This window comes from Telmatherina bonti (genome assembly GCF_933228915.1).
Source record: "Telmatherina bonti genome assembly, chromosome: 21".
Lineage (NCBI taxonomy): Eukaryota > Metazoa > Chordata > Actinopteri > Atheriniformes > Telmatherinidae > Telmatherina > Telmatherina bonti.
In genome coordinates, this window is record NC_136630.1 from 25,473,470 (window position 1) to 25,485,867 (window position 12,398).

Sequence of the window (12,398 nt, forward strand, 5' to 3'; positions counted from 1 at the left end):
AAAGCACACATTTTTAAAGCAAGTGGGAATAAATGGGCAGAAATGTGACAGAAGTAAATAAGAGCTTGCAGTGCTTGGTCTGATATATCACTTCTTATTGTCACTTCTTAATTTACAATTGAAACTAAACCTTTGGATTATATAACAATATGAAGGTGGTAGAGCCAAACGACTTAATGTTTGTTATTTGATCCCTGTTTTTCCATTTAAGCAGTTCAAACAGATAAAACAAACAACTCTGAAGAAGAAATCAAACATTCAGTTTAATCTACATTTACATGTGAGAGATGGATGTTGTCATAACTGTTGTGGAAAAACTCCCAAAATTAGGTCACTCCCTCATTAGAAAAAAGAAATTTACCCAGCCGTGCTCCAGCAAAATCCAGCAGCATAATAATAATTCTTTACACGTCAGTTTTCTGCACACAACTAGATCACTGCATTCTTTAAACTCTTCTCCTTCTTCTTCTTGTGTGTCTCCTCACGCTGGCTGCAGCAGCATCCATACAGCAGGGCAAAGAGTGCCAGAGACAATGTCCCCAACACAAACACTCCCATGACCACAAAACCGCCCAGTGCCCACGGCTCCTGCTGCAGGCGATACAGGAACCAGTCCACCCAGTCCTCAGGTGGTCCTGTTGTTTCCTGTTGCTCTGGTACACTGTGCAAAACAACAACAAACTTGTAGGAAGCTTAACTTTAAAAATCACATGACATAACACTGTCTTTGTCACTAATAATGTTTTATGAAGCTGGTGTGAAAAGATAATGATTAATAATCTCATGAAACTATAATGTTTTACATTAGAAAGCTCCACAGTAATCAGCTGATGCTACAGGCTGTTTGTAACACGCCACATTACTATTCAGGACTCACCTCAGCGCTGCCATGTCCTGCTAAATGATCCTGTCACGGCTCAGTGGCTCCCAACAGGCTGTGAGGATACAGCTTCTGTTCTGGTCTACACAAAGCAAAACAACTATCTAAATAGCCCAAACATTACTGTTTACTATCACTTGGTGCTAAGAGAAAGCATTCTGAAATCCCAAGCGGCTCCTGCTTTGCTTTAATCGTCTCTGTGTGGGCTTTGAGACTGAAAACAAGTGTTCCTGGTTAATGTTTAAACTAAAAACGTTGGCAGCTGAAAGCAAAAAGGAGAAATGTGAGAAGTTATGCACACAGTGCTGCTGACATGTTTCTCTGATGACCACTAAACCTCTATCATTGGAAACATAATTCAGTATCATTAACATGCACTGATATTTTGCTGCTTTAATCATGAAGCAGATATTTGTTTTATTACAAATAATAACATTTATTAAAATTTAATATAGAATATGAACAATCACACATATCAACAAACAGCTTTACATTGCTGCTGTGTAACAACTCTATTTTACACAACAATACATTTATAATACTTGTAGTCAAACAGCATCAGCTTCCGCTTTCCACTGACACACTTTTTACGCCATAACTGAGTCAGCAGAGGGCGCCAACTCTTTACAAAAAAGACTGGCTTCTGTCAAACACCTAACTCAAAGGCCACCACATTTACATGTGTTGGAATGTTGTTTTTCACACTCCTGAAGAACATTTGACAGGATTCAGGACATTTATATCTGTAATAAAAGAGTGTCTGTTACACTGGAGCACAAAGCAGCTTTTTGCTACATCTTTTCATCCATGAAGCTGCCACACAGTGTTTCTTTGTTCTGCTTTGTAATGAATCTTGATGAGTTGTGTCACTTTGCTGATTCATATGGATTCCAGTCGCACGGCTCATTGGATGCTGATGCAATCTTTAACCCAACACTGGAAAGATCATGAAACTGACTTCCCATCCTTCCCTCAGTTCAGCATGTTTCAAGCCCACTTCGCCTGAAATAAATCATTAACTCTGCAAATAATCATTTGCAGCTTTGATTAAAGGTCTTTCATCATGTGAGTGATCATTTGGCAGACTGAAGACAGGCAGAAGGGTTTTATTTGTTGTAGGAACATTGTCTCTGTCTCGTTTTCAGGCCACCTGCAGAGGCTGAACTCTGGAGGCCTGGTACTTTGGCTTTCCGCAGCAACAGCAGTGGATGCAGGAGATCATGACCATGAAGAGGAAGGTGGCTGAAAGAGAAACAGGAGGCAGAAAGAAGTCACAGGGTGCATAAATCATATTTAAAGCTGCAGAAATGTGAACACTGGTTTGAATGGGGATTCTTTATGTTGATGTTGTTTATACAGAGACTTATTTTGTTGTGTTTTGACTAATCATATTGGCAGTAAAGTCATATTCTGTTAGTAAACTGAGTTTGTGAGCCCACGTTACTCAGTGTAAGTCGACTTCCTTGTTTATACAGTGGCACAGTTAGCATCTTCAGAAACAGCATTAGAAAAACTGAGAGCTCAAGATGCTTTATATCTTGTGGACCTGAACCCTTTGATACACAGTAGAAGGTATGTCATGGTTTGTTGATTATCTTTTTTTGCTGCTTAAAGGCACAAAAGCAATTTGCTACTTTAGGGTAATTAAATCATGACTATGAAGAACAAGTTAGACAGTTCTGGTCCAAGTTTCTGTGAGTCTTGTGATAACATTGAGATAACTTTGTGAGAATGTTTCTAATGTTTGGCTTAAGTTCCAGTTTGAATCTCATGATTAAATTATGCTAATTTTATGTGCATTAAACAACAGACAGAAAAAACTCTCACCAACAAAAAGAATGAGAATAAGGAAAGTCCCCAACTCCAACGGACTGGCATGTGGGAGATCCTGCAGCTTGGTCCATACCCTCTGAATGATATCTGTAAACTGTTCTTTCACATCCATGCTGGCTTGTGGACGTGGGTGGTGCAAGGCAAGTTGGAAAAATGTCTCCTCTCTTCTTTTCAGGGAAGAAGGAATACTTCTGTAGAATGGGATACCTGTGAAAAAAACAATACAGTAAATAAATGTTTCACTCACTTCTTCAAAATCTGAAAGACGTTTTCCTCTTGAGCTCCACCTTGAACAACAGTGATTACAAATGTCCACCCTGTAATTACCAGTCCACCCTACTAAATGCATGTGCTCAAGGATTTTAAAGACTTTTTAGAATAGCACCCTCAATTAGCCCACTAATGAACTTCCTGTAAGTGTAGGCGTATGTGTGGACAGGCCACACAGCTACAGCAGACTGTGTGAGCCACTGCCCCAGGCTTGTTATATTTACATCCACAGACAAGAGAAGCCATGCTGCATGCTGAGTTCAGTTATAAACAGGGCAAACTATTTTAGGCTTGGCATTTAAAGCGTGAGGCCTGTCATCACTGGAGCAGCTGTGTGTGGGTGAGATCCTACAGGCCAATACTAGACAGTCTGCAGGAGATAAGGCCACAGGGCTGTGAAATGGTGACAATACAGCGCAACCATACGTACAGATAAATTCTGAATGGGCTAGCAGGTGTCAGTGATGGACGCAAGTACTATTTGTAAGATCTGGTACTACTACTAAATAAACATTTTCTCTATTAGTAGTTTAAACTATTAGTAGTTTAAACTTGAATATGAATACAGAAATATGTGACTGTCAACATAGTATTCAATACATACACACATATACACACACACACACACACACACACATATATATATATATATATATATATATATATATATATATATATATATATATATATATATATATATTCATACCCTTTCATTAAAGAAAAGGCTGAATTTACAACAGTCACTCAAAACACTGGAGACTTGAAAAAGGAACAATAGCTAAAAATTTACAAACATATAAAGTAGTAATATAAGACACTGTTTTTACTTTTTTTTTTTAGCTGAAGAAAGAAAAAAACAAACAAACAAATTGGTCCTGGATAAATTAGAGCACTTTTCTGTTGAACAGTGGGACAAAATACCTGTCAACAGGTGCAGAAGTCTGACTGAAAGGAACAGAAAACACCTGACTGTAGCGGAAACATTAAAGGATTGTTCAACTAAATATTACTTTATGACTGATGTAATATGTAATAAATTATGTTATTTGTTTGCTTTTTTAAAAAAAAATTCAATTGAATCAGAATTAGAAAATAATGTAATAATTTTCATAAAATTTGTATTTATTATTACTTTAGTCAATTTCAGCTTATTTTACAGGCAGCTGTTTTTTTTCCTTCTGTAATGAAAGGGTATGAATAAATATGAGCACAACTGTATATATATATATATATATATATATATATATATATATATATATATATATATATATATATATATATATATATATATATATATATATATAGGTATGTATGTATATAAATAAATAAGCTGAAATTGACTAAAGTGAAGACCATTACATTATTTTCAAATTGTACACTGTACACTATATATACACCATATTCATTCCTGCCAGCAGCCATTAGCCTCCGGAACAAGACCTCCTCAAATTAGGTATTATTATATACTACAATATTGAATTTCCCTTTGGGGATTAATAAAGTATTTTTCATTTAATTTTCATTTAATTTCATATGTACTGTACACTGTGTGTGTGTTTATATATAATTTTATTCCAATATCTAGCTTTGTGTGACCTGACTTTGAAAAGTAAACCCAGTTTAGATGACATTTACTACCACTCTGCTAATATTAGCAGAAGTTTAGGGAGTTTTCTTTAGACTCATTAGGACCTAATTATCCACCCTTTATCATTACAAAACGGATTATGGCAAATATAGGGAAAACACGAAGCTTGATTTAAAATATGTGCATATACTTAACTGTAAAACTGATATAATAATTACTTTTACATTTAAAGAGCTAACGCTAGCATTTATTAAGATAACGCTAGTTGTAACCACATTTAGCTAATATGAGGTTTTGTTTGCTAAAAATAAGGATAATGTTGCATATCTTATATGAAAAACATTGATAACTATCTTAAAACTGCATTTAAAAGTTTATAATTAAACTTGTTGACTAAATTTACAATGTATCCTTTAAAACACCATTGCTAAAACGAGCTACTGTACCTGAGATTTCTTGCGCTCGCGTTGCTAGGCAACAGTTACTGAGCGCGTTGTTGTTGTTTGCCGTGTTTACTTTGTAGTTTTGACACCTTTTCATTTTTTATCAGTAGCATTCAGCTGGTTTGTTGACTATATCTACTGGGGTTTTGTTCTCCTTTTTTGTAAGATTTTCTCTGTAAAGTTGGGAAAGATGAACCTTTCCTGCGTTTATTCTTTTGATAGTTTTTAAATAAATGTACAGGCATAAATGTACAGTTACTAAAAGACACCAATGATTAATTTTTTTTATTTATTTATTTTTTTTTCTACTATCTGGCACTCATATTTTGTGTCATCACTTCAGGAGGTGATGGAAGGAAAACAACACAGTGGCACTTTGCCTACAGTTTGCTGCTTCTTTTGTGGTTGTCATGCCTTGCACAATATTTTGGTTCAGAAGTGAAAAAGAATTATGCAGCTATCACAGGACTAAACAAACTTCCTGACATCATTATTAGGCCAACTGTGCATGACTGATTCATAGGATGAATTTCTTTTAAAGGTTGATTTCATCACACTCAATATTTTCCAACCTTTAATCAGTAATACATGAACATAGCTGTTTTACAGGGCTAAAAAAAACAAATAAACAAGAGATATGCTTGGATGTTTTTTTGAAGCCCTGCCAGCCCTAACACCTGCCAGAATATGTGACCTCTACTGCTGACCTTAATCACACTCCCCTTCTTCGTCTTTATCCTTTTCACTGCGCCTCCCCCACAAAACTGGTTTGTTTTATAAGCAGCAGAAACCCCAAAACAGCACCAACTTTGGAGCTGTTTATAAAGTGTGTGTTCCTGTAATGGAGCTGAGTCCTCCTCCCTTAGAAATCCATATTGTTATTTTTAAATCTTTGCACAAGTGTACTGAAACTTGTGCAAAGCATGTGTATTGACATAATGCAAAACAACACCAACCAAGGAAAAACAGTCTCTTACCTCAGCAGCGAATGTGTGCAAGTTGACAGTGAGAGCGTCACTCGTTCCACTCAACTTTTCTCTGAAAGGAGGAATAAACTCAGCAGCCTCATGATGTTTCACAGATGATCTGTTCCGTCTTGATTTCACCCTCCCCCTCTGCTTTTTTTCTGAAGTTTGTTTGTGGTGCCTGCTGGTCTCAAGCTCTTCATCTAATTACCCTGCTCTGGTTCAGACTGACGGACGAAGCAGGGCTGGAGGTTTGGAGGTAACTTGACCTCTTTGAGCAGATCAGCAGCCGTTTCTCTATGAGTGCACTGTTCACTTTCTCCTCCTGTTCTTAGGGAGTATGTGTACCTCCTCTCTTTTTTCCTCCTCCTTCTGGTCTTTCACCATACCTCTCTCTCTCTCTCTCTCTCTCTCTCTCTCTCTCTCTCTCTCTCTCTCTCTCTCTGCCTCCTCCTCCAACAACTTCCCAAATGAAGTCTTTCAGTGGTGCTTATGCTGTCTCTCACTCCCCCTCACCCTCTGTCACGTCTGTACATCTGAACACTCATTCACTGTTTTTTCTTCCTCCCTCTCGCTCTCCGTTGCTACAGACCAGCTGTGCTAGGGCCTCTCTTTTGTCCTCAGTCACCGTGGAGATGAGGCACCCTCTAGAAGAAGCAGGGGGGTGTTGTGTGTTGGTGTGTGTGTATAGATATTTGCATCCATTTGGTGTCCCGCCAGCTGACTCCCATATTTCTCAAGAGCAAGTCCCTCAGTGTTTACTCTTCAAGCACATTTCTTCTGTGTGCACACATGGAAGACGAAACAAGAGACGGTTTGAAGTGAAGACTTGCGACAAGTTTCTCCTCCACCCACATCAGAGGTGGAGCATTCTTAGCCAGAAAACTAAGAGCAGAAACAAGAACAATGAGGTTGTTCCTTTTGCCTCACTGTTGTTTGTTTTGTGAAATAGCAGAATGGCTGGAATGTGCTCTTCAGGGAGTTCTGATGAAAAACGGACCCGGTTTGGGAGGCTTTAATCCATTGAGTGGGTGTGCTACCAGGATACTCAGGCATTCCTGGTTAAGTTTCCCAAAGTTTTATCAGACACTGCACAGGGGAAGTGTGTGAAAGCTAAATGCTTTGGGAAATATTTGTTGGCTGTGTTGTCATAGTAAGGTGCAGGTGAAAATGATGCACTTATGAATTATTTCCAGTTTAGCATCCTATATAATGGACATCTTTGAAGACACTGAAAACAGGGGAAGAAAAGGAGCAAATAAAGTCATGTGAAATGAAAAGTTTCACCTTTCTAAACAGAAAAATAAACTGGTTTTCAGTTTTAACCCATGAACTTTCATACTAACAAAAAGACCAGAAAAAGATGTTTCACTGTGTTTTTCTATTTGTTTTGGATGAGAATAAACAGAATGAATGCTTTTAGAAAATGGTATAGATGTTAAAAAGAAGTAGTTAATAATAATGTAACAGCAGTGAAACAGGTGAAATTTGAAACGTAAGCATAGGAGCCAGTTTGTTTAATTGCGTTCTCATTGGTGCTGTTAGAGGGCACTGTATTGTTACCTGGGCAGGTGACGCATATAGGGGGAACGTGTCACTGGTTGGGTAGATGTTTGGCCTGGAAGGGCAAAATGTTTTTGACCACAGGGCGTGATTAGACGTGTATATGCCACAAGATTATTGCAAAAGGAATAAAGATTGATGAATGTGAAATCAAGCGATCTGAGTGAAAGTCAATGACGGCGAAGCCGCGCGTCAAACCAACTCTTGGGCCAAGCTATCCCAGTAACTTTGTTTAGACTTAGCTCCTTCAATTAGTGTTATGAGAAGAAACACTTAGTTTGGGTTTTACATACCAAAACCAGTTGGTAGAGATGCTCAGGCAGGCTTATTTCTGCAATTATTTAAAGAAATTAATCAAAATCCCTGCAAATTTGCCTCTACCAAATGGTAGACAAGGACCTTAAAGGGTTAAAACTAGAAATATATGACCTTAAATGTCATATTACACCATGCCATTACCTGCTGAACACAAACTGAGCTAAAAAAAAAAGCAGATATGTGAAAAATTGCAGACATTAAATGAGTTTGTAGAACTACTTTTAGCAGTAATAACGTGAAGTATTTGTTTCTGAATAATCTAATTTACTAAAGAGGACTTTTATCCAACTCTTTTTTTATTTTTATTTGTTTATGCAAAGTTCTCTTAAACTCCGTGTGATGGAGTATTTGAGGTCTGGACCATTGCAACATCTTGTTTCTTTTCTTTTTCAGGCATTCTGTTGCAGATGTGCTGATTTGATTGGGATCATCATCTTGCTGAATGATCCAGTTTCAGCCAATCAGCTGTGAGACAGATGGACTCACATTTAACTCTATAATAGTTTGGAATACACAAGTTTTCAGGTCCCATGGCAGCAAACGAGGCCTGATCATCATCCCTCCACCACCGTGCTTGACAGTTGGCATGGTGTTCGTGCCGATATGATTTGCTTGGTTTTCTGCGTTATGAACAAACATCTCCACACCATCTGGTATATCCAAATGAGACTGATCCAGGAGTCTTGTGGTTTGTTCAGTTGTAACTTTGCACACCTGCAGCCATCTCTTTTATTAGAGAGAGAAGACCGTCTCTGCAACCCTTCCAAACAGGTCATACTGGTTCAGTCTTTCTTATTCCATCATCATGAACTTTGATATTTAACATGCTTAATGAGGCCTGGACAGTCTGAGATTCTTGATTTTTTTTTCTGAGCATTACGCAGCCCCATCTTGCAATAAACTTGCTGAATGATGGACTCTATAGTTTGAAAATGACCGTATGACTCTTCCCAGACTGACTGCTGATGTATTTCCTGGATGACATTGTGTTAAAAAAATGACTAAATGCTGCCAAATAGTAAACTGTTTACAAAGTGCTACGATTTATTGATGGTCAGTTTATCGAATGCACCTGGCTGCTTCTTACCTTCTTACTTCCTGCAGAAGTAATAAGGATGGTCTTTCTCTGTCTCTCTCTCTGTTTTATCTTTTATTCTTCCCTGAACTGATAACTTAAACAGAAAAAAGTCTTACTCCATTTTCTAAGAGAAAGACCAAAAAAAAAAAAAAAAAAAAGGCTGGAAGTAAAACTGTTTCTCACTTTGACATATGATGAGTAATGTCTGCATTGCAAGGACATTGGGGACATTTTTTATGGCGACCAATAGTGGGTTTTAATGTATGTCCTTTTCTCGATGCTCTCTTCAAGCTCATTCACACACTTTGACTCGTGTGATGGAGGTCATTTCAGAGCCAGTAGTTCTTTTAATATTTCCTTATTTTAAAATCAAGTATGTTGTTTCTTCATTGCTTCAGAATTCAACCTTGACAGTGCAAAATGAAACTAAGTACAGGCCTTTTTAAAGCACATGGTTGCAATAATTGCTAAATTACAGAGACTTTCACACACATCTAAAAAAACTGCATGAAAACACATGTAAAGACATGAGAAACAACATACACTAATATATCAGACATATACCAAAGTACTCTAAAAACTATGAAATACACTAAAAGGAGTTAAAAGACTAAAATAAACTAAAAGCAATTTAAAGATTTAAATTCATAAAAGGAAAAGAAATGGTTTAAATGGGCTGCTATGAAGCAATAAAGCAAGGTAGAAAACAGTCAAAGAAAACTAATTCAGACCATTTCAGGCTTAAACCTACAGTTTATATGACAGCACCACGGTGACTGATATTACTTATGCAAACTATCTTTGTTTTCAGAGATGTGGACCAATATGCAGGATGGAGAGGCGGGAAACAGGGGGAACACCCTGAATTGTATTTTAATAAGCTAAAGAACAACAGGGAAGAGCTACAAACAACAAACCAGCAAATAAAACCAGAAACCAGGTGGTATATGCACAGAAAACACAACAAGACACAGGTGGATTGCATGATCTAAATGAAACTGAGCTCATTAACAGGAAGATGAAGGTAAAATAATAAACTGGAGAAAAAAACTGCAAAATAAAACAGGAAACCAGAACTAATAACAACACAAAAACACTCCACCAGGACAAATCTTCGCCCTGTTTTGTCTTAAAAGATCCAACCTGCACAGTATTCAGATGTACCGTGCCATCAGACACGTCTCTTCTCTTGTGTTTGTCACCAGTTTGTTTTTTAAGCCGCTCTGATCAACTCATGTTGTGACACTGTGGTGGTCAAGCCCTGCAATGTCAGCGTCCTGTTGAAGCAGCCTTGAACAGAACAGCTACTTCAGAGGTGAAGGTTTACATTCCACCATGTAAACCAGGAAGCTCCTGCCACAGAGGAATCCTCAGTGTAAATCCACAGATCATCTCCATCCCAAACACGGCAAAAAAATGGGTTGTTGGTTCAGATTGCAGTTATTACTAATGACTCTTATGTGGTACTCTTTTTTTATTTAAGAGGAGAAGTCTTATGAAAAGACAGATTCTATCAAGGATTTGTTTTTAATGGACTCATTAATGGTGATAGGATCAAGTTCAGGTCAACAGTTTGTCTCAAGGTTAAGACTAAAGCAGGCCAAAGAGGAAGAGTTAGAGAGACTAAAGATGTTTATTTCATTACAACTTTGGAACAAGTTGTTTTTAAAATGCCAGCCTTCAGGAAAAACATGAAACTGAATGCTTGCACGTAAACAGAAGCAAGTCAAAAACAGGGAAATCAGACCATGACAAGATCAAACTGGCAAAGAGCTGAGAGGGACATCTGCTGACTGGGTGAAAAGACAGAAAGGAGCCGATCAACCAGTCACAGAGGTGGCCAAAGGGCGAAGAGATTAAGTAAAATAGTCTGTGACACCCAGACAAAGTTATCTCTGTAACATAACGACCACTGATCTCTGCTTGGTTGCTTGTTTTGCATAATGCACCATGATTCTCTTAAAAATCTAATCACATTTTAGATAACGCAGGGAGGGTTCTGATGAGAATGAGTTCATTAGAGATCAGACTTTTTTTCTATTTAACCTCATTTTAATTGGTTCCAATCTAAAAAAGAAATAAAAACACTTCTCCTCACTCATGAAGCTCCTAAAGACCAAACTACACAGGATCTTAAAGATCTCATCGCTGCAGATTTTCCCTTCAGAGCATTTCTTTCTTTACGGCACATTCACACTGGTAAATGCATCGTTGGGTGTGGTTTTCATCCCCAGACAGTATCGGTCGTTGGGAGGAGTGTAAACATTCATTCACACTCTGGTGAATGGAAGATGTGAAAACCGGTGTTATCAGTTCACCTGCAAGTGAACCATGGTGTGGTTAAATTAAATTAAATTAAATTAAATTAAATTAAATTAAATTAAATTAAATTAAATTAAATTAAATTAAATTAAATTAAATTAAATTAAATTAAATTAAATTAAATTAAATTAAATTAAATTAAATTAAATTAAATTAAATTAAATAGGCCCTGCGATGGACTGGCGAGCTGTCCAGGGTGTACCCTGCCTGTCGCCCAAAGCCAGCTGGGATAGGCTCCAGCTTCCCCGCGACCCTGAATTGGAATAAGCGGTTCGGAAAATGAATGAATGAATGAATGAAATTAAATAGTAGTTAAAAGCCCAATTAAATAGCTAGGTCTTGAGCCTGTCTTTATAAACATTCTCTGTGGCCCTCTGGTCCTCAGGCAGGCCATTTCACCGTATTACTGAAAAGATGCCTCAACTTAGGTCCGGGTACTGAATATTTCAGATAATAAATTGCATTAGATCCTCTCTTTTCCCTTTAATCTGAAAGTTGAATGATCTTATGGTTTTGTTGTGTTTTTTGTTGTAAAACGTGTAAGCTTGTTTTTTTTTTTGGTACAACTGCACAAATCTATTTTTGGTATAACTGCCAATAATGTGTTGAAAGAAGAAGAGAGCACAGTGTGTAAGAAAGATAAGTGTGACGGTGTTGTGGTCCATTTGAAGAGGAGGCAACTCAAAATTTGCAACAACAGAATCTGTGGTGGTTTTTCTCATCTTGTTGGCACTTTAAGTGAGTTTCACAACACTCACCCCTCACCACAGCTGTGCCATTAGTGGAAAAATGATTCGTCCATTAACTTGAAAGTCACTCGGATCATTTTTTCATGAGGAGGTAAAAACACCACATGTTGCTTTTATGATCCAAAACATCCCCTATGAGCTGGTAATTTCCCTGCTGTTTGCAACTAAGACAAAGCTGCTCTGAATTCTGAGCAGATGTCTGAGTTAAACTTTTCCTGCTCATGAGCTTGTGCAACAAAGTGATTAATACGCAGAGGATGGAGACGCCTCTGAAAAGTCTGACGCTTGAATGCTGTCATGGCAGATTACTGTTGAAGTGGCTGCAGGTCAGACCTTGCTGTGTCCTGAATACGTAGCATTTGGAAATGAGACAGTCTGATCTGGAAAAG